General features: G+C 42.1%; 1 protein-coding gene across 4 annotated transcripts in view; it reads right to left on the reverse strand.

Annotated features, from left to right (window-relative positions):
* NDST4 (N-deacetylase and N-sulfotransferase 4) overlaps positions 1-25,432 on the reverse strand; it is a 105,945-nt gene that overhangs the window by 58,581 nt on the left and 21,932 nt on the right. For 3 of the 4 annotated variants that reach the window (XM_027659010.1, XM_027659009.1, XM_027659011.1), the window contains exons 3-4: positions 14,947-15,086; positions 5,295-6,058 (exon numbers count right to left, since the gene is read on the reverse strand). The gene's annotated coding sequence lies outside the window, so the exon portion shown is untranslated. The remainder of the gene's footprint in view (positions 1-5,294; positions 6,059-14,946; positions 15,087-25,432) is intronic. The other variant, XM_027659012.1, reaches the window with a different exon arrangement.

A 25,432-nucleotide genomic window follows, 5' to 3' on the forward strand; every position in this document is an offset into this window, starting at 1 on the left:
CAGTCAAATGAAAGATCTCTTTAGAGATTTCTGGTGTGTCATCCGTGCCCTATAGATACTGTTTTTTCTTTTGGTTCCAAATATAAACAAATGTTTCCTTTCCAAAGATGTATTCTTTGTTTTGTCTAGATAAAGTTCAATTGGGAAATGCCACTAGTAGGATAAGGGTCCTACTTAGGAATTCAAGGGATTTTTTTTGTTGAGTCACACTGAGCTCAGAGACTGGAGCTAGAACTAATAGCATTAGGGCTCTGTGACAGAGTAGAGAGGCTTTGATTAACCTCTTGTTTTCATGAAAAATCTCTGTTTATTGAACTACTGAGGTATTAACTTAGATGTGAAGGGGGAGGGTGTGGAAAAAAAAAAGAAAAATCCAAACGGTTGTCAAAGTCTTTCTGAGTGCCCCTGAATTAGGATGGGATTATTTATGTCTCTTTACATCCCTATGCTCTCCTGTGGGCTGGGTGCACAACTGTAATTGTGTTTTCCAATATGCATGTCCCTGGTGTATCATGGAAGAGAAAATCCTGGTTTTCTGGTTTACAGAAGGGTCTTACAAACCAACAGAATGATGTCTCATTAGTTGACACAATGATATGCTGTAATCCATAAAGCTCTGTTTTAGGCAACATATACATAGATACTTATATTTTCTGCCTGAGCATAAATATCTATCCATGGAGAAGAAAGCCTTTTTGGAGGCACTTCAGCTAAAAATCTGAATGTGCAGGATGATTGCTGCTGATTCATGCAGGCTCCAAGGCTGGTGGAGAGTTGGCCTTATGGAAGTCTGAGTTGTGGCAGGTGTTTTGAGCTGTGCATGGATTGCTTTGCTTGTTTTGTGGACAGTGCATGTCACAGAGTTCCCTTGAATTTTGATTGTTCATGTACAAATTACAGTAACATACAATTCTGCACATGATTCATTCATCAGGCTGGTTCCACCCTGGACAGTATGGGGGTAGAATAGTGAAACAATTTAAAATTGCAAACCAAACACAGTCTACTGACTAGTCATGAATAAAAATGCTCTAGTCTGTTATACCAGCTATTTAGGTAGGTAAAGTGCAGGTAATCTGGCAAAATATCCAGGCAGATGGCCCTGCTTTAGTTTAAATTTAAAAAAAAAATCTCTGAGGGCTTTAAAATCAATTGTGACCAGTAAGTCTAATTTCTGAATCTTACCCAGAGGCCTGGACACTGAATCTTCCTCTCATTTCCAAAAATTTGCCTGTGAAGCACTGACCACCTGCCCACTCCTCTGGTGGTTTAGGGGGTGATAAATATCCCAGTGAGAGAGAACAAATTCAAGAATACCCTGAGGCTTTGGAACTTGAGCTCTGGTCTTCTCCTTGCAAAATATGGTCCCACGAAAAGGCAAAGATGTTGGATAAAACCTCCCCTGAAACTGGAACATGGGGGTGGGTGCATATTTCATGACAGGCTGTTTTAACTTCCCAACCAGTCGCCTCTTTTATGGCCAGCAGCTACTATTAATTATTAATCAGAACACTTATTAATACACTAAGAGCTAAATGCAATCCTTTCAGTGGATGCCTGGCAGAGTGTGGGGTGGAATAAGTAGCTGTGGACGGTCCTGCAGGAGGGGAGGTTTTGCACAGGTCTGCTCAGGGAAGAGCCTGTTCACATTCTTCTCTCTGCTGCGTGTCTGATAATGATATTTATGTTTGGGGGATGAAGACCCAGCCATCAGTAAAAGTGTGTAGCTGTGGGTGCACCAGCCTGCTTTCCCTTGGCCAAGCTGAGGAAGCCAAAGGCAGTTCTTATCTCATCAGCTTCCAAGGAGGAAGAGGGAATCCCTTCCTCTTTACTTCCCTCCTCATGAAAGAAGCCTCCCCTGCCCTGGCTTCTACTTCTGTGTTTACTCTGGCTCTGAAAACCCATCCTGACAGCAGAGGAGGGAGGGTTCATTTGCTCACCTGAGGAGAGCAGTTGTGACCCCTCCTGTAGCCAGAGGGAAGGAAATATGTTTAAATACTTCTCTATTTCTTTTGGAATTGAGTTTAAATCATCTCATGGCCATAAGTGACTTCTGGTGGTGAGGAGTTTTTCTCGTCAAACACTGTCATGGTTTCTACACTGGTGTGCTGCTGCCATGTGATTCTGGTGGCATCACTGTTTAGGTAAAATATTATTATTTTTCTATTGCAGCTGTTTGTTTCAGAAGAATCTGTGATTCCATTGTAATCATTCCTGACAGTAGTTGTAACAAATGTTTTGGATTGATGTGAATGATTTTCATTTCTTCCAGCACCCGATTCTTTTAATAGCTCAATTTTTCTAATTTAAATGTTGACATAGATGGAGAATTTATTCTGTATTTCTCTCTAACACTCTTCTGGGTGGCTTACCTTCCTGAGGAGCATTGCTTTAACATCTTAGTAGGACTTGTTGCTATGATATGAACCTTCTTCAGCCTATCTCAAAATGTGGGACAGGGTACTTTGATTAGTGCCCCATGCAATTTCCAGCACAGAGACCCTCCTTCTCCCATATTCCAGCCCCTCAACCCGCTCCAATGGTCCTCAACTGCATCCCAGGCCTAAAAAGATGGGATCTGCTGGACTGCCACCTTACACTGTGCTCCTTAACACCTGCAAATGGTTTCAAACCCAAGCTCCCCTCACCAAATGTGGAGAGCCCTTGGCTCACCTTAAGCTCAGTGCCCTGCTCCTGCCATGACTCCACAGGCTGGGGAAATTGCAGTTTTCTGCACAATTCCAAGTGAACCTTTCCTTCAGCCATCCGGCTTGCAATGCTTTGCTGCCCTTAGTCCAAGGTTTACTTTGTTCAGAAAAGCCAGTTTCACAGGTATGGAAAGCAGGTCCTTGGATGCACCTTTGAAGCTGAAGAGAGGTGTCCCTGTCCATGACAGGGGAGTTGGAACTAAATAATCTTTAAGGTCCCTCCCAACCCAAACTGCTCTGTGGTTCTGTGATTATGAAAGCTTTGCAAAGCAAACACCTGAAACTCATCCAGCCCCTATGGTCATAGGGGCAATCAAACCAAAATTGTTTGTGGGCTAAATCAGACAGATTTGGAATAGAAATTATGTGGGTTTGGGGTTTTTTTGTTTGTTTGTTTGTTTGGGTTTTTTTTTGGTAAAAGATCATGGTATTTTTCCCTTATTGCTTGTAGAAAAATGGGAAAAATCTTCTTCTGGGGGCATGTGGCTAAATGCAATTTTTTGTTTATCTAACTGAAAACTCCTGGGTCACAACTAATAGTAACTCATCAGCGTTTTCTTTGCTCAGTATTGCCATGGGTTTGCAATATAGGGCCACATTTTCCTCAGAGTATCTCATTATACTGCTGGGATAATTCCTGTACTGTAAACCTTAAAAAACCCCATCTTTACTATTAGCATATTTTTCTCCCACTTGTGCTGAGTGATGGTTGAACTCTAGAGCAGCTCATGATTTCTGCATGCTGCCACATCAGCTGAGTGTGCTCATTGCCATTACAAACAGCGATATAGCAGATACCACAACCTCTAAGCATCCATAAAGTTTTAATAGGACTTCCAGAACTTGATAGTGTGAGTTAACAGGGTGTTCAGACTGAAATGGAGTTAAATGTTGGGATGTATATATATATATGTGTGTGTGTGTGTGTATGTATGTGTGCAAGTGGTCAGTCATTCAAGCCTCCTGACCCTTTGCATCTGATTTACTCCAATAAAATGAAAGAGGAGTATTTCTCCAGCCTCACAGAAGAGGGTGGTGTCAACAAGACATTAAGATACTCCTGCTTTCATTTCTGGGGCTTTCAGACGTTAGGCATCTATTATGAATCAAAAAAATTGGCCATGTTCTGAGGAAATGGCACAGAAAACTAATACACAGCCTTAAACTTCTACACAGAGCAATGCCATTAGGAACATCTAATCTAATTGGGCAGATCATATTGTCTGCAGTGATAAGATTCAGAGGAAAACTGGAAGCCAGGAATTTTCTTAGTTAAAAGCAACTTGGCATTTCACACACCACCCCCTCCCCTTCCTTTAGAGCAGTATTTTGGAAAGCAAGTCAGACAGTGCAGCTGGGGGGATGCAAAAATGTGCACGAGGGAAGTGTACAGGCGTGGTGGGGCAAGACAGGGAAGTGCCTGGAAAACGTTGCCAACTATTGAAACTTTGTGAAGAAGGAGGTTCTGCTACCCTTCCAAAAGCTGAACATCTTGTAGCCAGAGAATGTTAATTAAAACTACCGAAGAAATGGGGTGAAAATGACTTTATCTTTTTCTCTGATGGTATTCAGGGCTAGAAGTGGCAGAGTAACCTGCTACATGGGGTAGGCCAGACTCTGCAGCATTTATTCCCGGGGTGGGAGGGTTCAAGCAATGTGATTGAGAACTGCAGAAGTTGGTAAATGGTAAATTTGGTAGAATGGCATGGTAGATTCTCTGGGGAAAAGAGAACTCGATGAGTGTGGGGTTCTCTATGTGTGTGTGCTGACACTAGTGTAGTGCTTGTAGGAAGGGACTTATTCACCTCTAAACACTCCTCCTTTGAGTGTTCATTCCCAGCAGCAATGACTTGGAGCTGCTGTGCCAGCTGGAAGGTGAAAACACAGGGCTGCTGCTGGACTCTGGCTCTGTAGTGTCTGAAGAGCACACACTGATTTCTTCAGTTTGCCTCTCTCTACCTGAAACAACCCTTGCTTCCACTCTATGAATGGCCACGCTCTTTAAAAAAAAAATGTTGCTGACAGATGTTGTTTGGTATCAAAAGTGCTGCAAGAGAGCAGATCTGTAGGTCTTGGCTTCCTCACAGTACAATTACTCTTACTTTAAATAGTGCATGTTTAATATATACCCAAGCTTTCACTCCGTTATTTTAATACAGTAGTTCTGCTTAACTTTGCTAGATGGTAGCAAAGTAAAGCAAAGGATATGGAGTGGGCTAAAGAACTACAACAGCATCCTCCTTTTCCCCACACATAACTTCCCATGCTCTACCTTCCGGGATCTTTCATATATTTAGGCAGACAAGTTTCCCTTCAGAGATTGTGCATCTGTTTACATCGAGGGCACTTGCATGCAAACGTGGCAAAGACTATCCCAAACTTTCACATAATCCTTGGAATGCCAGGCTCTAGGCAGCTTTCTGAGGTGTACTCACTGTGCATAGGTTCAAGGCACATTGTCTGACACGCTGTGTAGGTATTTGTACCTGCTCTGCACTGCTTTCTAGCCTGAGCACAGGCACTGTCTGTGTGGTTGTATGAATATATCCCCAGAAGTATAGGTTCAGAAGCTGAACAGTAGCTTACCTAGAGAAGAATTTCTCTTGCTAGCGTGCAGGAGAGAGACATCTGCTATTCAAACCTCTTCACACGGCTCCAGGTAAACTAGGGAGAGTTTTCAGCTGATAGCAGCTGCCTGAGCGGCATCCCAGGAAGGCTCCTCTTGCTCCAGCCCCAGTAGCTGAACTCTGCCGGCACGGTCACATCTCATTTACACACAGACCGTCCTCTTCAAAGCGAGCGGCCAGCTGGAATGATTCGAACCTCTGTTCAGCACACCGTTGAGAAGGCGGCTTCCTCCCTGGACCCGGGGATTGCTCCGGGGAGCAAGCAGGCTCCAGCGGGAAGGCAGCGAGAACTGTTCAGTCACCCCAAGCGCAGCCGCTCCCGTCGGCGCTGCCGGCGCTGCCGCTCGGCTCCCGTTCGCTGGAGTCAGCCTCCTCTCCCGCCGATCTCCAGGAGTATCGGGGCGGCCTCGCAGGGCTGTGATTGGCAGAAGCGGCCGATTCCTCCCGCTAATCAACCCGCAGACTTTCAAGGACTCGGAGCCGCTCTGATGTCATTCCATCCGAAGGGGGGATACTTCGCGCGAGGACGCGGCGGTGGAGGCTGATTCGGAGCTGAGCCGCATCCCTCTGCCAGCGCCGTGATTGATTAGATGCTCCGCCAGGATTTGCATAATCTGTCATTGTGCGGTTGGACCACCCCCCCCCCTCCTGCCCGCCCAAAATGCGGGAGGGAAGTGTCACTTCCAGCTTCTGATTTTACACCTGGAGCCTGCAAGAGAAAGCCTGGGAGAAAGGAAAAGTTGAGAGAGTCATTTTCCTGACGGGAGGAAGCTTGAGCCCCCAGCTGGCCCTCACCATCTCCAGGATGCTCAACAAAGTCACAGTGCTGGAAGACTTTTGGTTCCTACTCTTTGTTAGGTCATTGATAAGATCACCTGGTACAACGAAAGGTGGATTTTAGTGTGTGACTGAAATCAAGCAGAGGTCACTCAGCAAGTGGGTTACAAATGATGTCCCTGATAGCAGCAAATATTCGGTGCTCAGAGTTGCAAAGTATTTTCCTACTCTAGGTGACAGAAGTTCCACCTATTTGTTGCATAATTCCTTATTAAAATCCTTTATCTCCTCCAGCTAGAGATGAAAACCTGCCTCCATAGCCAAGAAACATGATTGCTATGTGACTTTAAATTATATTACAGAGGGAAAACTAAACACTTTCTATATTAAAAGAATTAGATTTTATTCCAATCTAATTTTCAATTTTTGCCAGCTTGACACCTTTCACTCCAAAACTGTTCTTTGTACAATACACCTTGGAATTGAAATTCAGCCAATTCAGTGCAGCAAATGTGAGGAGAAAATAGTTTTGTTCAAGGAGACTGGAACAAACCCATTCTGAGATGATGAATGACGCTGTAAACTCAGATTTGAATCATAGGAGGGTCAGCTCAACCTTTCGTGTTTCCAAGACAGTGTAAATAAATGGTGTTCCATGCAGCTTCCCATTTGCATCCTTCAGCTGGGACCTGCTACATGAAGAGCTGTTTGCTCTCTGTGAATATCCAAGTTTCAAAGATGGTAGATACTCCTGACCGGGGACTAATTGATTCCTTCTGGCTAAATTAGAAACTGAGGGAAAATTAAAATTCAAAGAATGTCTGAGTCATTTCCTGCAATTTGTAATTACAAAGCACTCACTGGGGGTCTTTTAAAAATGCCTTATGCCTACGGCTGGCTATGGATTTGGGATTTGTTTTCCAGAGGCTGTTGTGGCTGTTAGGTGTGAGGTTCCCACTGCAACTGGGTGGTGAGCAGGTGCCTCCTTGCATCTGGTGTGAACATTAGAGCTTCAATCAGACTGTAAACTAAAATAGCCAAGTTGAGTTACAGGGTTTCTTCCCCCAAAAAAGGAAAACTTCTGGTGCAATTTGTCCCAAAGCCGTGAGGGTTTCCCAACCCTAATGTGGTGGTGCGAAAAGAACAAGTCTGGTTTCTTTGCTGCTCTTTGTACTCCCACGCTTGACTCGTGGCTGCAGTTGGAGCACTGGAGTGACCCCTGTGAGCAGAAGGGTTTGGCTGCAGGCCAGCTGTGCCACTCCAGATGTGGTGGGAGCAGCGCTCTGCCCCTTGGAAGCTGCTGCTGCAGATGTTCCCAAGGCGGGCCAGCGGCCAAATGGTGACACACACTGTTGAGAGGGTTTGAATTCAGATGCTGAAGTCGCTCCCTGAACTGAAATCCTTGGCTTTAGCCCGTGCCACGCTGAGTGAATTCCACGTGGAGAAGCCTGGCTGTGGATTTGTGCTGCCTCAGTGTCTATGTGTTTTGCTAGGGATTCATTTGGAGTGCAGGATCAGGGGAATGGCTGTGCCAGGGTCTGCCCTTATGAGGAATGTGTTGGAAATCAGTTGGCAGGATTGCTCCAACTCTGTGGAACAGAGAGAGCACACCAAGCCTTGGGAAAAAGTGCAATTTGAATTTTCACTTCTCTCTCCTTTGGGTAATAGAGAAAATTGAACTCTTCTTGCTCGGTCGCAAGTGCACTTGAGTTACCTAGAATGTCCTTCTGATCATGATAGAATTCTCATGCTCTGCTTTAGGGAAAAATATGCAAGGAAGGAAATAGAACAGCAAGAAATAGAAATTCAGTATGGATGGAGAGAAGCAGAAAAAGATAAATTCTAGTAATATAAATACTGTATTAATGAGGTATCACTTTTATGCTGAAATCCTTGCCACAGGGTGTGTGTTCCTCTGGCTCCTACCTGCAGCACAGATTTTGCATTAGCTGGTGGAAATTCTGTACCTGTTGGTCACTGTGTGATTTATTTCCCCCCCTGTATGGGTAGACAATCACAACAACCTATTCCTCATATATTGGTGGTTCAAAAGTTAGAGGTGAAACTACCAATACTTTGCCCAAATTAGTATTACCTTTCTGAAACATGACTTTCTGGTTTTATAACTGTGGGTTCGGTGGGGGTTTTTTTTGTTTGGCTTTGTAGAGGGGTTTTTGTTTGGTTGGTTTTGGTTTTTTTGCTGTTGTTGCTTTGTTTGGGTTATGGAACTAAATGTTTCTATGTTCTGTCCAAATTTTGTTAGAGCTTACGCACCTATCCCTACAATGTCTGCATATGTGTTTTTGATGTATTCATTTTCACAGCACATTATGAGGTGGAAAAACACAATTCCAGCAGTTCTGTGCTTAGAAACATAGAATCATAGAAGCATTTAGGTTGGGAAAGACCTTTAAGGTTATAGAGTCCAACTATTAACCCGTCACTAAATCATGTTCCTAAATATGATCAATAGCAAGCAAATCCTTTCAGAAATTAGTACATGTAATATGTGATGCCTCCCTGGTTCACTTCTCTAGACTATCTAAAAACTTTGGAATGTTTGAACTGAAGTTCTGTTGGTCTCATGATGAGCTTTTGTGATCTCTGACTGCCCCCAGTCTTCTCACCTGTTATTTCAGTGCTCTGGTGACACTGCAATAGGTACCTCCCTACTTCTCCTCTCCAAAACCACCTCAAAGCACTTGAAAATTAAGTTCACTACAATCCACAGAACTGTCTCTTTCAGCTAAAGACACATTTTTTGTCTTTATTGAAAGAAAGATGGCTTTTGACACTGAACTTCATAATGAGTTGAAAAGAACCAAAAATGACTATTCCTGAAAGGACCAGCTTTTTCTTGAGCTTCTTATGAACTCGCCTGTGATTAAACAGTAGTGTCTTCTATTAAACACACAGAACAGTGTCTTTTATTGAACACACAGAGCAGTGCCTCAGATGGTGTAAATTGTCAAAACATCCGTTGATTTCAGAGGAACTATGGCAACTTATAAGAGTTTTATAGATTAGACTTAATTCTTCAGCAACTCCTTGACATATGTAGAACTTAAATATTCCCATCAAAAGTGGAAAAAACATAAAGGCATACCAGAATGTGGTTTGGGTTTTGTTGTTGGTTTGGTTTTGTTTGTTTGTTTGGTTTTGTTTTTTTTGATTATTCATATAATTCATTAAGCAAAGTCTGTTTGGTTTTCTTGGTGTCTCAATAAGTTGTTGGGGTTTTTAATCTGAGTATTTTAACTCTGACTCAAACCTTGTTAGAGGTTTTATGTACTCAGAAATGCAGGGATGAAATATAGATAGACTTGGAGCTGGGTTTCATGCACCACAACTCAGTAAAGGCATTTGTGTCTTCTACTCCGAGTGCCTGCCTTGTCACAGGCTATTCTTATTTCCCAGATGACAGGGGGGAATATGCTTCTGGTAGTTCACTTAAGCATGAAGCACTGATTTGCAACACCATCAACAACAAAAATGCTGTGCACGGTCCTAAAGTAAAATAAAAAGGAAAAAAAAAGGAGAAAAGAACTAAATTCCCTGACTGCTGACTTTCTCCAGCTGCACAGTCTCTATTTCAGCTTCTATTATCCTCCCTTGTTTATAGCTGGACACACTTCTGGAGATGATAAAGGCAAATCAGTGCACACCAGCTCTGTAATGACCTTTATCTTTTATTCCTTTGTAAGATAACTTTGATATCCTGCTGTGGCTTTGTTCCTGTAAGGCTTCAGATGTATTAGTTTCAGAAAGGGTGCTGATATAAACTAATGTTGAAATATCTGTTAAACCAACATACATTCATTAACATCCAGCATTAGAGCTGCTCCACATCTCTCTAATTACATTACTGTTTTATGTCTTAAGTGCTTACTCAACCATAAAAATATAAACTGTGGTCTTTCAAGGACTGTTACTGAGATATCATCAAAGCAAAAAGTGAGTTTGTGCTTGATCCACAGCCTGATCGGTGTCACCACTTCCTGAGTGACACTGAGACAAGGGTTCATGTTGTGTGAGAGAGAAGCATGTCTTTGTGTATCCATAAAGCCTTTGGGCTCTGTCCCACAATTTTCCTTACAGGATCTTTCCTGGGTTCAACTTTGGCCTGAAGTCAGCAGAAAGCTCCTGGGAAATAAATGGAGGTAGGACTGGAGCTTAGAATGAGAAGAGCTTTTCCCCAGGTCGCTTTGTTGTAGCAGGAGAGACTGAAGCACCAGAGAAGGTTTATATTCTGCTCAGTCCTTGTGTGATTTGTGTTTGCACCTGCAACACCTCGCAATGTGTGGGAGCTGTGTCCTGTTTGGTCTGTTCTCATGATCGCTCTTCTTGGGACCTCTTTGCTGATAAACAAGTCAATCTGTATTTGTAGATCCTTGCTAAAATTAAACTAAAAGCCAGGTGCAGGTCCAATTCACCAGAAAAGCTTGCTGGTACCCCCACTGCACTCTGTCACAAATCTAGATCTAGACACTGCAACCATGCTCCTATTTCCCCTTTCTGTGGAAGCATAAAGAATCATTTACTTTGTCTTTCCTGTGTGACTCATGAAGGTTACGCTTCATCAGAGATCATCAGATGGTTTCTCTCATTCCCAGTATTCCAGACAGCAGCTGTTGTCATCCTGTTGTGGTGCTGATCTCCAGTGCCTGCTCAGAATCTGAGTTCAGACTGGGGTAAATCAGTGCCATTTAAATGGTCACACATTCTGTACAGCAGTGCTTTACAGCACCTTGAGGAACTCCTTCCGAGCCTACGCAGTACTCTGCCATTCCCCACATGAACCTTAGCAGATCTATCTATGAGCTCCTGATGATGTCTGGACAGCCCACCATGATTTGTTGCTGATTTGTGATTTCCATAAAATGGAACCATTACCCCTGTATAATACCAGCATTGTTGTCATGTGTCAGCTGCTTAGCTGAGCTTTGGTGGCTTTCTAAGCCAAGAGAGAACAGTGGGGTTTGTATCAGTGTAGCATGTTGGCTTTCCTAATGGGTAAGTCAGTACTGCAGGTACCTGCCTTGAGGATCCAGTGGCTAACAGCTCATGCAAGAGAACAGTATGAACAGCAAAACTGTGGCAGGGCTGGTAAGATGTGCAGAGGAAGGTGGGGGAAGATGTGCAGAGGAAGGTGGGGGAAGATGTGCAGAGGAAGGTGGCTTCTCACAAAGAGGAAGGCAAACCAGCTGCTGCCAAAGCAGTTAGCACAAAGGACATAATCCAAAAAATGAAGTGAGAGCATACAAATCTTAAAACTAAGCATTTCTTCTTTGATTACAAAAAATAAAGGAACTTGAACTCTTGGTTTAATGTTTTAAGAGTTGGGTTTTTTTAGTTCTTTGAGTTAGTCAAACTATGGAATGATTTGTAGAGTAGCTTAATTAGACCTGAGCTCCAGTGGGAGTCCCCTTTACCATGTCTACAGAGGCTCTTCAAATACTCTGATCCACTTGTGAATGAAAGGTGAAACCAGGAATGACTTTCAAAGGAGAAACTACAAAGAGCATTTATCTTTCTCTTTGTACTTTTCTGTCCTTGCGATCTTGATATCAAACTTCCATTGCATTCTGAGGATGACTTTTTTCCCTAGGTTAGCTCTCACAAATATATCTTCTTTTATATACCATAATTTAAAACTTAAAAAAAAACCCCTCAAAGTGAAAAATCCATTGCTAAACCACTCTCGAACTGGTGTTCTAGCATTACTGGAATAAATGAATCCTTTTGCTCAGAGTGTTTTGTTTCAGCTCTGAGCAATTTTTTTTAATTTTAGATCATCCCATTATCATTTGTTTTCTGCTTTATCTGGTGCAGATACTCCAACTGGGGTGGGAAATCGTAATGTGGAACCAATCCTTTGTAAATCAGTTCCTATTCTCTTCCCTGACCCTCTCCTTTCTAAATTGCCACTGCTCTGAGGCAGGTTTATGGTGCTAAAAGAGGTCTTACCTCTTTTAAGAAAATTGATTTCCTAGGCTGGTGCTCTGGGAATGGTATCTCTCTTGTGGGCCACAACACTTTCCAAAACCACCCCCAACCATGGAATGTGACACACGGCAGTAAAATGGGAAATGGAAGTATGCCCTCTGAGGTCTATTTTTAGACTGATGTGACCATGCTGTGTCACAAAATAAAAAATCCCAAACCAAACACACACAGAGCTGGTTTCAACAAAAGGGAGCCCAAAAGACTTGAAAATGTTGTAGTCTGACAAGGGAAACCAAGATCATGATGTTATATTTATGTTGAACTGAATTACATTTACTTTCTTTAGACATGTGAAATCTGTCTGCAACATCTGTTAGAACAGAGTTAATAAGCTAAAGAAATGCTTTTAGTGTCTAACTGCTATTGATTCGCTTTTCCTGAGGTAGGAATTGCTTACAGACTTTCAGCACTGCTCTGAAAATATCAGAATGGCAGCAGGGTGGTTGAGGGGTTTTTTGGCTGTGCAATACAGTTCAATGTGAGCAATGTCCTCTGATCATTGCTCTTCAAACAATCACCTTTGTACTGAGGTTTCTTTAAAAAATGTTTTTCTCATGGGAAGAAACAAAGGTAGCTTAATTAAAATGATCAAAGAAAAACAAGGACGGGGTAATCAAGAGTGAGAGCTCTCCAAGTGAATTAAGCCCTTGGTGTTTGACCATTATACTCCTTTGTCATGCCCATTCCTTCTTTACCCGTGGCACTCATGCTCAGCAGGTTACATTGGAAAATATCTGTTTCTATCTTTAATGACATTTTGGAACTGGCTCTTTGCTCTCTGAAGACTCTTGGGCACTTGGAAATAATATTCAAAATGTTATTGACCTATTCATACCAGTGATGTGTGGCTACTGGGCCATGTGTATTTTGGTTTGTTTTGTTTATTTGTTGTTTTTTAAGCATAGCAGAGAGGCACACACTCTTCAAGCAGGAGTCTGTGAACTGAAATTATCATATAAAAGCTAAGCACTAATAATAGATATTTGTTACAATGTGAAATGTAGGCTCAAAAGAAATGGATTAAATGAGGAGAGGATAGTAGGTTGATTTTTTTTTCCTGGTGGCATAAAGCTTTTATGTTAACAAGAAAAGTGTTTTAGGCAAGTAGATAGTATACTCAAGAAAATGAATAGGACAAAAGAACAGGAGCGTGCATATTTCAAATCTGTTACATCTTGGGCTCCCATAGAGGGCAATATTGTATAAAAGATAGTTTAAAACCATGTATCAGGGGCTGCCAATCCATCTATGTGGATGTACTTTAAGGAGAATTGCTGTTACTATAAATTTGATGCCACATTTCCCTTCAGTCAGGCTGTGACTAATGCACACAATAATGCACACCCAGCCACAGAACAGCACCTCGTTAAAGGTGAAGGAAATTAATTTCGTAGATTACCCAGTTGTAAGTTGTAGGGGGGGGAAACGTCACGTTTTGGTTTACAATGCTCTGTTCAGCCTCTGAGTCACAGCAAGGGCTCTCCTTTAAAGTTGGTTCAAAAACTGATAAGAAAAAGGACCAAGTCTGTGGTGCCAGTCCTGGGAACAGGGTTTGTGGCGAGATGTGTCTGGGGTGCAGTGAAAACATCTGTATTTCTGATTCTGTCTGGTATTTCTTTCCTGTGGAATGCATGGGTGGACTTATCATAATGCTTTCATTTGCTTCTGTGCTTCTCTGAGTTTGATGTGTTGTCAGCACATGGCTCTGGACTTCAATCTCTCTCAGCCTCCTGGGTATTTGAAGCATGGAAAGGTCCATGCTCCTTTAAAATAACCTCATATACTAAATTTCTCTCCCGTATTTATTCACCTGCTACATGAGCACTGCTGTAGAGTTGCATCAGAATAAGCTGTTCACGTTGTCTGTGCTGGACATGAATGAAGGTACAGAGTAAGTTTATCTGGAGTGATTGGACAGAGGCAAGTTCCCCTTTTGGAGGAGTGGGAGCCTCATAGTTACACGTCTACAATTAAAAAGTGTTAGTGTCCCCAGTGTTTCAGGCAATGATAATTATTTACAAATATCTTTAAGTAATTCAGCTGGATTGGAGGGGAGTGATTAAGTCTCAGGAGATAAATCCCCAGATTTTGACTGGCATTCCCCTGTATTACCTCACCTAAGTTGGGTAAGTACAGTGATGGTTAAATTTATTTTTTCTTAATATCTGTTCCAGCAGTGGCACTAATGACAAGCCCCACTGCAAATGCTGTACTCAACCCCAGAGTTCAGTCAGTGAGGCACTACTTGTTTCACTGTTTACCAACAGAAGTGGTCCAGGGAGACTTACAGTAGTTTCTCATTGCTGTCATCTTGGAAATCTTCATGGAGTAGGAAAGAAAACCAACCAAGAGGAACAGAAACAGAAGTAGTTGTTCTGCCCATTGCATATGTTGCACTACCCCTGTAGGGATGAGAACTCTCTTTCCATCTGTCAAAGAATCATAGCAGAACAAAGGAGGACAACAAGGGTATTTTAGGTATCTGTGGTATGATCTCACTGGATGCCATAACTCACTGGGGATGGACAGGAGGTGCAGGATAAATCCAGATTGTTGTGTGAGAAGTGACTGCAATGAGGTAAAGATAGTGACTCTGCAGTCCAAAAATACCTTTCTTTTGTAATGAGAGATGGCAAGGTTACTCCTGGTCCCAACAGCTGGCTTGGAAACAGCTCAGGGGTACAGTGAGGAGTGAAATAACAAAAATAAATCTTTGTTCAGAACTTCAATATGGGCTAGCAAATATTTTTGGCATATAAATGATTTGGGGGTGTTTGTTTGTTTGGGTTTTTTAAATCTGATTTAAATTTTCCATCCAGGTCTCATACCTAAAGCCTGGTCCCCAGCTGGGGGTCCAGATGCAGCCTTAGGGGCTCTCCTGTTGCTGCTGTGGAAGTCTGTGCTGGCAGCCAGCACCTCCTCTCTGGAGCCATATGCCTCATTTTCTGCTCTCCACTGCTTCAGGAATCTGGAAAGAACGGGAAAGAGCAGGTTGTGGCTGTCTGTGCTAGTCAGGCTCCAAAAATAGGCAGATTCAATGAAAGAGAAGAATGATAGGGAAGTGCAGTTAATGGAAGGGTCTCCGCTCTGTAAATGACAATTTTCAGCTCTTAGCTAATATGATATTTGGCAGAGAGTGTTTTTCTGCACTTCTGGGGAGTTCACATCTCATTAATTTGCGCGTTCAGTGCTTATTTAAAAGTGAGTTGATGACACTTTGTTGCACTTTGTATCCATCAATTTATATTATCCTTATTTAAAATAACAATGAAGTATTTATGTATAACCATTTCTTAGATTTGAATATTTATGTTCTCAATAAACAGTGTTTAACACTGGTTAAATAATTAAACGTTTCCAGCTTCTGTAAACACAGGAGGGAAAATAAATATTTCTGAACAACCCTCTATATTGGTAAATAGAAGAATACATACATTAGATCCAAAGGAACAATCAAAAGTGAACTCTGATAAATTTATTGGAGGCTTTCCAGAATGACATGTTTTCTCTGGTCACACAGACTACTCAAAGGGAGGATGAGAAAGAAGGGAGCTTAATATTTGCTTTGCAAGTATAATTTTTGTTCTATTTAGGGCTAAATCGAGGCCTGGCATTTCAAATGTTGTGTCACTACCAGAATTGCATCTGACTGTGCTGGATTCAGATGTGGTGTTGACAGACATACACATGACCACTGGGCAACTGGAACCTCCAGCATTTAGTCAAAGAACTTCCCAATGTATGAAATCTCTCCCTTTCCTTCCTCCTTATTTATTTACTCCTTATTTGCTAAATGAGGCAAGAATCAAGAAGTGCATTTTTTCCTGTCTCACATTCTACTTTAATGGACTGTATCAACCTTTCTCTTCCTGCTTTAGGCTGGGATGTAGTCACCATCTGATCCTCTTTCCTTTCTCCCTCTTCTGACTGTAGTCTGGAAAATGTAATGATCAGTGAGAAAAGACTATAATCACACATTCCCTTTTTTGACAGAATGCAGATTTTAGTAAATTGCAGCTAACCAAAGCATATGTATTTCCAAGACTTAATTGGAAAAGTAAATTGATCTTATAATAGGAAACTCCAGCTCTGACTATAGAACAGCTACTGGCTCTAACACACTTGTCAAAAACCATGAACATGTTTTTAATAATATATTATTCAATAATCAATACCTCTCCAACACAGCCGTTCTTGGTACTGTTATTATTTTACTGCTAATAAGTCATCAGTGATGACATTGCAATACAAAATGTACAGGGAAAATGAACATGTGTCAATAGCACGTACTGAAAAATTCTGTAAGCCATAAATAAGAGCACTAATTATGGCAATGGAGCTGCCTTCCCTCAGGTACAAAGGAGGTGTGAGGTAGGGATATCAGTGTGTTCAGAGCTCTGCTCTGCATAACTGCAGCCCATTTGCATAGATCTGAGGTTTGGAGAATCCCTCTGTAACCTGGACCTAAGAATTTTAGGTCCATTGTAAAGCTCCATAAGTTCCAAGGCTTTGCGCGGGTTGGTGTGAGGAATTATAACGCTACTTCTTGGACAACTGAAACCTGAGGTGTGGGTTAGTCATGCAAAAGATGAACTGAAGTTACAAGTTTAGAGGTTTCATTTCTAAGTAGTTGCTGCTTCACGGTGATGGGGCAAAAACCTCTTCCAGAACTTCTCGTTTTGACTTGCTTTCCATGGAAATAGGACGTGGAAAAAGTGGAGAGGAAGTGTAATATTTGCATTTATGGTATAAGAATAGGGAATTATTTTCATCCCGTTATTTTCACAAGTTCTGCAGCTCTACCTGTGCTGACACAGGGGACCATGGGGGTGTGATCACCCCAGGGTGGCCCTGAGCACCCCTGGCCCCAGCTGGGCCCTGCAGGCGGTGGGGAATTGCGGAATTGCAGGGGGTCAAGTGCGGCAGCTGTCAGCTCTTCAACTCTCCTCTACAGTGCTGGGGCTGGAAGCTCTCCAGCTCCCAGACGAGCTCAGCCATCACACCAACATCCAGGAGCTCTGCTCACTCATTTCCTGCCTTTTCATCCCCATCTTTGCCTTTCAGAGGCACCACAATACGTCTGACAGGGATCCAGATTCCAGGGACATGTCTGGTCCGCCTCACGCATCCCCACATTAACGAGGAGGGCACATGGTGCATTTGGGACTATTTTTGCAAAATGGTGTATTTGGGACTATTTTTTTCTGTTACAGTTTTAGAGGTCTCGGTGTATGTTTGGGAGGCTGACTGCTTAGAAGGGAGAACTGGTCAGATTTGTGTGTGTTTTCACCTAAAGTTCACCTCTCATTAACTGCAGTGTGGGGATAGTGAGATTCCTGTTGGGTAGAAATCACTTCACTTCGGGATAAATCAAAATTTGAGGGTGTGCTTGGTGTGATATACTTTCTATGACTCTAAGATCTTCTGTATCTGTTGCAGTCAATATACTGACAGGACAAATTATCCTACTTAAAAATATAACTGAGAAGGCAAAAGGATTCAAGATAAACTTTTTTTGAGTCTTTTAGTTAAAAAGTCTTCATTGATTGTTACCCCTTACCTTTCTAGTTACGTGGCTACACAGGCATGTGGAGATGTTACTAGCAGGAGATGCTATTTAAGTCAGCATTTTACACCCACTTTTCCAGACACCAAGACCTTTAAAAACAAAGATGCAAATCCAAGAGGAGTCCAGGCCTTAAACTCAAGGCAGGTAAACCCAGAAAAACTCAGCAACGTGCCAGGACACTGAACTCTCAGTCCCTCAGCTGTTCTGACAAAATCCACATTATTGTGCAGACAGGGCAGAAAGCCTCAAAACTGATTTAAGAAAATCACAGTAGTGATTGTTTGGATTTATTTGATTTTCCTGAGTCAGCAGGAAAAAGTAGGTTTATTCTTGTATCCATTGTGGGAACCAATTCTGTTTCATACCAAAAAAAAACCACCTTCCATTTCAAGGAAATGGTATTTAATTTAGTTTTTAAATTAATTCCTCACCATTCAAAATTCAGTTTTCTGTTTGTCCATGACCAAAGAATATTCACAGGAAACAGGTTTATTTTATTGTACTTCAGTAATGCCATACAGCTTCTGTTCTCTCAGCAAAGTCAGCTGAAATAGAAGCAGGTGTTTCAAACCCAGCAAGAAGATATGAATATGAAAGCCCTGCTATTAGAAAGCAAAAAGCTTATTTTCTCAGTGTTTAAACTTACTTTCTCGTGGTTGCTATGGTACCATCTCTGCACCTAATTTATGGAGGTTTGAACTATATTAAAAAAAGATTTTTTGGAAAAAAACCAGGCCTGAACGAAACTTGAAACCCATGCGAGACCATCCAGTCAAGTTTTTATAGTGGATAAAAACTTGATATTTAACAATATTTAAATTGTTCAACCAAGGAAACAGTGAGCCATTTCCTCAGGACATACTGGACCTTTTTTGTTTTTCCAACCCTTTTTACATACAATATCTTTTCCTAAGCTTATACCACCAGCATTAACATTATTTGTTTCAGGAATAACCAAGTCGCTGCTACTGATAAGAGTAGTCGCTGTTATACTCTTTAATATACATGAAAAACAGATCAAACTCTCAGTAAAATAATATTTGCATAATAGGAAAAGCCAGCCTGCGTTCAGATGATGTATCACAAGAGTGCTGGGCAAGTACTCTGGTATTCAGAAAGCAGAAAGCTAATACAGGCAAGTGGTCTAAAGATATTCAAAAGCTTTAATAAGCATATTAGTGAGATAAGAAATGTGGGGAAGAGAGAGACCTAAATACAGAAAACATGAAATATTATTATGCAGTGCCTAATGGCAAAGAGGTGGACAGGATCACCTCCTCTGACTTATTTCATCTCCAGAGTGATTGTTTCTGTGAATTGGAAATAAATAAAATTGCATACTGATATATCCACCTCGCTGCTCTCGAAGTATCTTAAAAGAATCATTCCTCATGGAGGAATATCAGCCTTGCTGAAAATCCTTTCTCTCTTTCCTTCTGCTTTTGGACACCTGTGTGCATACACACATGCCTGCACTTGGGATGGATAATTCCTCTTTATGGCTTTGGAAGTCTCCCGTGCGATTCCTCAGTTTGGCTATTTATCATGTGGCTGTCACTTCCATGCCTCCATACTGAAGCAATAAGGAAGGGATGCACTTGCTTATAAACATCATAACTACAGGGACAGTCAAGATGGGAAGGAATTATTGAGTATTTAAAAGGTGCAATGGGCCGAAACCAGAAAAAAGAAAATTCTTTTTATGTGTTAGGAGAAAAAGGCATTCCTGAGGGAAGGTCGGGCTTACAGTGGAATAACGTAAAGAAAGTTCACCATAACTGTAGAGGTGATGATGTGAATATCAGATATGGTGTGTGAGGAAATAGAAAGGTATAGAAAAAGAATGCTGTAGTAAATATATTGTGGAAACTGTTAATGCACTGCTGAGCAGCCGGAGGGGAGAGCCCAGAATTCCTTCCCCATACTTGTGCTGTTTAACATTCTGCTCTTGTGACACCAGCAGCTGTTAATGGCAAGGGGAAGGGAGGCAGAACAAGATGATCTAGGAGGCCCCTTCCAGCTTTAACATCCCTGGGATTCATTTGGCTCCCTCTTGGCACAGGAGTGAACTCACCCTGCTCTGATTTATACATCCAAAGTTTGTATTTTAATACTCTTGCATGGAGGGGAAAGATATTACAGCCTGACAGGAACTTTAAAAAGTTCCTTGCCACGTGAAGAAGTGCATTCTTGCCTTTGTCACCAGGGATTGCTTATTTTCTGCCCACTGGCCACAAGTGCATTAAAGGCTCAGCGGTGGTAACACCAGCAATAAATAATTATCCTAAGCTGCAATATATGCCGTGCAAAGACTTTTAGCCATCATAAAGATTACTTTCTGTACTGTCAGATTTCCGTGCTGTGGAATTACCAGGATTTATTTTACTGAAAAGAAAAAGCTGTCTGCTGATAAGATCACATATCAAAAATATGCAAAAATGTTCCCTTTACATTTGGCTAAGGCAGAGACTGCATTCTTCTTCTGCATCCTAATTTGGAGACCCAAAAAGTGGTGCTAATGTAATGTCTCATCAGCCTGTGTCCCCTGTGTTCAACCATCTACTTTTTCCTCTCATAAAGTACAAGGAGGGGCTAATTTTGGTCTAGGACCAGAGCGTGCTTTAAACTGAGATTAGTGTGCAGTTTGGGGTACTTGCTCATCTCTGGAACACCGAAACAGTCAGGTGGGAACACAGCCTCTCTTTTACTCCTATCCTGCACAGTGAGCCAAATGCAGAAGAGAGTGGGAGCTGGAAAAAAAGCAGCATGTCCCTCTGCCTTTCCTTGGACAGCTCTGTGGAGCGCACTTGCTTCCCAAGGGTGCATCCCTTCCCAGGGTATTTAACAGAAACCATTTTCCTGGGAGATAAGTGTGCCTGTTCTAACTCAGATTTCAGCAGCATAAATGGAGTGGACAATTTCCTCGTTCTTTTGTGTTTAAGATTGCCATATCTGGGAAAAGCAGAGGTTTGGTTACCGGGGGAGGCACATAATCAGGTGATCTAAGCGTATGCTTTGTTGAACATACTTCATGAAAAAGAGGGCCAAGCTCTGAGGATTATCCCTGTGCTTTCCTGGCATTCCCCTAGGATGGTAAACAGCAATTACTTGCCCAGTGCAGGCGAATGCATCCAAGATGTTCAAATTCCAGCAACTGCAAGGCAGTAGGTGGGGATAAATATGGGGGGGTTTTCCTGTTTATTTCTTGATTTCAGTCCTTATTTTTCCCAGAAGAACTTTGGTTTTGGGCTTTGTTTTCCTCAGTGATACACAATATTTGGGAAGCTTTATCTGCACAAAACAGACCAGACTCTGTTCCACTTTGCAACTTCAATATGCAAATTCTCTTCCCTTTTAAAACTTAGTTAAGAATACATACAATTCAGAATTTGTGAGGTCTTTGCATGGTGACCTTTTCATCTTATCTCTTCATCCTCCCCTCTCTAGGCCTTTAAACTCCCTTCTATTGAGTTACTTTGTTACAAATTGTTTTTAAGTTTATGCAAGTTTCTCAAACTTCTTCTCATGCATCCCATAGAAAAGCCCAGGTAAATACACTTCAGTCTTAATTTCTTCTATCACTGACAAAACATTCATACTTGGGATTCCTTTTAATTTTCCCCTTTTCCCCTGTTTTTGACCCCAGGTTGTAGGGCTGCTCTATTTCAGGTGACCTGATTGCTTTCTGAACTCTCACACCTCATTGAAAGATGTCCTCATCTTTCCGCTCTTCCAAAGCCCTTAATATTGATGAATTCAGACAGGTGATCTCATGACACCCTCTGTATATAATTTACCCCGAGGTTTCTCTGGAAACAAAACTACTACTTGTTTGATGCTCTTGATGCAAACACCTTCCTGCCTGGAGCAATGTACAGGTAATTAATTAGCAGCGCTCTTCTGCCACAGGGAAGGATGCTGCTGTGCTGAGGAGGCCACATACAAGCTCCTTCTCCCTGGCAGCCAGGCTCCTCTCATTTGGAGATGCTGGTGTTTAAGATTTGAGAAATTTGAGATCTAGTCAGGAGAAATGGTGAAATAATGGAATACAAATGAGGGATGAATAAAGCAGACGCCGGGTCTGCATCGCAAGAGGGAAGCACAAGCAGAGACACTGTCAGGCTTTTCAGTGAGATACACATTCAGAGGCATGGCAGCTTCAGTAAATTGCTTTTGTAATCTGTAATTTTACAAGGTTTTAAAAGTCTTGTTTTCTGAACTAGTAGAACTTGAAATGGAATATCAACACTCTCATTTCGCTACTTTTCCTACGAATTTGTTTTGAGACCATCAGCTTTTCTCTCCCCGCTGACTATTGTCGAGTACTTCACTAGAGCTATCAACACAAAATCTGTGTGTGACAAAACAGCCCTGCCACCGGCTAAAGCATTACTGGAGTCAGCTGTGTTAGACTCGATGCTGCCACACTCCATTAAGTGGCAGCTGCCACTCCAAGCCCACGGAGAGCGGAGCCTGAGGACTGCCACGCTCCCTCCACAGAGCAGCACATTTCCCCCTCGGAAATGCCAGCGTGCTCAAGAGCTGCTGTTTGTGCCAGAGAAGGGTCTGAGCTTAGACATGGACTAGATCCAAGTTTTGCATCTACTTCCTCTCTTAAGAGATTTAAGATGCAAAAGCAAAGGGAGATGGGAATGCAAAGATACGCTGGTTGTTCCCGCCGGCATCCTTCTCCCAGAAATGAGGAGCAGCCTTTTTTTGCAGAGGGATGGAGTGCTGTTGAGACCTTGGTGCTCTTCCCCCCCAACCAGGCTGCTCTTTCCAGGCCTGACAATCCTGGATCAGATGCCTGCACGTCCGACAGCTGAAGGCAGCCCACTCCTTCAGACTGTGTGCAGGTCAGGAAACCTGCCAACATGTCCACATCTACACGATGAGGGAGTTGAAGGGAGCAGATCTGACAGCTCATACGTATGTGTTCCTTAACTATAGTCACTCTAAGTAGGTGTAAATTGCCTGCATTTTAAGAACAAGCTCCTTGTTTTCATTGACGTGCCAGTGAATTTCTGACAGTGTTCTCAAACAGGATAATTTTGCATAAAAGACGAAAAAGGCCTCCAAGGGAATTCGCACATCAAGTGCAACCCAGTGTAGTCTTTAGGAATCCATTTGGCCTTTAGCATTCCTTTTGTTCTGTGCCACGGTGTGTGTGTCCTGCAATGAACTGAGCTGCATCTTATGCCTGGTTTCATCTTCTTGTGCGTTGCCAGCCTCTTTAATTTTATACCTCTGGGCTGAAGCCCAGCATCTTGTTTGCAAGTTCAGATTTGTATCTGAGATGAACTTATGGCTCTAAAAGATTTTTCTTTCACTGTTTCTCCAACCTCTTCTTTGTCAGCCTGCAGTTGGCAGTAACGTGTATGACAAGGTTTTTGATTTTTTATTTTTAGACCCCACTTCATTTATTCCTCATTGCATGAAAAAATCCTGGTCCAGGCCCATAAAGTTGAGAAAATCCTTCTGAATCTCAAGGTTTTGTTCCTATATTTCTTTGTGATATCTTTCAGTCAATTAGAACAAAATTGTTGAATAAAGTAAAAATCTTGTCCTCATTATAATAATCTCAGCAAGGAACAGCTAATAAAGAACGAAAAATCTCCAGCACTGTGGGAGCATCCTGCACAACCTGAAGTCCAAGCATCTACCCTTTCATAAATACAGACAGAATGTGAAGTGCTAATGATACCTTGGACACAGAAAACAGATGACAGCAGGAGAATTTCTTGCCTGCATTATTCCAACAGAGCTTTTGAAAATAATTATACTTTCTTATGCGATTTCAATAGATCCTCACGCCTACTGTATTACGACTGCACAATTCCAAGTACGAAATCACTAATTAAAATGAATTCACAGCGAGGTTATTTACTGAAATGAAATAGTTGGGGTGGACGCAGAACACTCTTGAGACTAAATTAGCCTTTCACCTATCAATAAAGCACAGTGGAGGGCGAAGAAGAAAAGAAAAGAAAAATAAAGGGTCCTGATTCCAAATTGTTCTACTTTAGTTTCACGTTTGAAGAGTTGAATTGCGGTTGATTGCCATGCAGGAAAATTATTTCACGATATTTCACTTTTCCACTGGCAAATGAGAGTCCTGTTCATACTGGAAGTCTCAAAATGGAGGGGAAGTCGAGGTGAAAAAGGTAGAAGCAGTGTTGAAAAACTGCTAAACAGGGAAGCTGCTGCTGTCCCAGATGGGAGAAAGGGTAGTTGGCACTAAGAGCTGCCAGAGGACACATCAGCTGGGTACATTCCCTGTCTCAGCAGAGCGTGAGCTCACAGGTGGGAAACAGAGTAAACAGGGAGTGCAGGGAGTACAATTGTGAGATGAATCTGTTGCTGGAGCTGTGGGATGTGATTTCCTGTGCCAGCCCTGGTGAATATGACCCTTGGACTCTTACTTTTATTGTAGAAACCTGTCACCAAAATTGATGGAGAGTGTTTTATGTCCTGCGCTCTCCATCGCTGAGTTCTTTTGTGTTTGAACTGTGTTAGTTCATCTTGTGGGATTATGATCTAAGATATGAGCATTAGTTAAACCAGGCCTTCTGAAGCAACAGTTGCAGAACAGTTACAGCAATTAAATTTAGAATTTTGAATACAAGCATCAGGGCTCTGATTTTCTAAGAACTTGCATACAATCAAAAAGCAGCCTATGTTGAGAGGGCCAAATGTTCCACCAAAATGTTCCTGTTGAGTGTTGGTTGCTCATGAATAATCTGAAGCCAAGAAATTAAACATTTTATGCACAAATATGACTGAATACCAAATATTTAACTGCAACTTGAGTTCCTCAGTGTCTCCTACACACAGAGCCTGGAAATATTACAGAGCCATGCTGTGTTTTCTCAGTGTGTAACTTGTCACTGTACTTAGCACAGCTCACACATGGAGTAAATCAAGGTTGGTTGTTTTGCTAATTTATATGTTCTACAGGCTCTCTGGAACCAGGCTTAGCTTATAATATAACTAGAGGAAAGAAAAAAAAAAGGTAGTTGAAAAGATTGGAAAAGCTTTATCTTTGGCATTCCCCATGAGAAGCCTGAAGTTTTAAGACAGTTGTAGTTTTGGCTTCTCAATTTAAATCATTTTCAAAGGATCTGGTTTTCAAGAAACGGACACTTTGGAAAGATCTCTGCAACATGAAAATGCTGGGACAAAGTCATCCCTCACTGCAGACTGTCTCAGTTCTTGTGAACTGAGTGTGGATGTATCTGGGCAGTGGGAAAAATGCCGAGTGTCAGAAAGGAGGGTTGTATTTTCATTGCCAGGGTCTCTCCTGTTTGGTTTTGGCATTCCTTAGGAAGTTTACTCCTGGACTGATTAACTACAATAGTATGGTCTAAGGTCTGTTAATCTGCTCAGCCTATAGGTGTCCTTGCCCTAAAGGAAATTTGCTCATCCATTTTTTCCAGGAGAAAGTGGGGCTACAGTAAAGCTGCTTCTGTGTAGGAGGACCTGTAGCTTTAATTCCAGCTGAGGACACAGCTGCAGCTCAATCCGTGTTATTTTGGCTGCACCAGTATTTTAAAGCAACTCTAGGCACAAAGAACTAGGTGGAAGGGTTTTCTGACAGCTCTAGCAATTAGGCAAATGCTAATCCAGACTTTCAATGCTTTTTCAGGCACTTTTTAGCACCTTTTACAGCATGCTGTCCTTTGCTCCTGTGTTTTCTGCTGGCAGTGCCTTACATAATTACTGTCTTTTGCATAGGTCCCTAAAAA

This window comes from Corapipo altera, unplaced genomic scaffold (assembly GCF_003945725.1).
Source record: "Corapipo altera isolate COAL_440 unplaced genomic scaffold, ASM394572v1 255, whole genome shotgun sequence".
Classification (NCBI taxonomy): Eukaryota; Metazoa; Chordata; class Aves; order Passeriformes; family Pipridae; genus Corapipo; species Corapipo altera.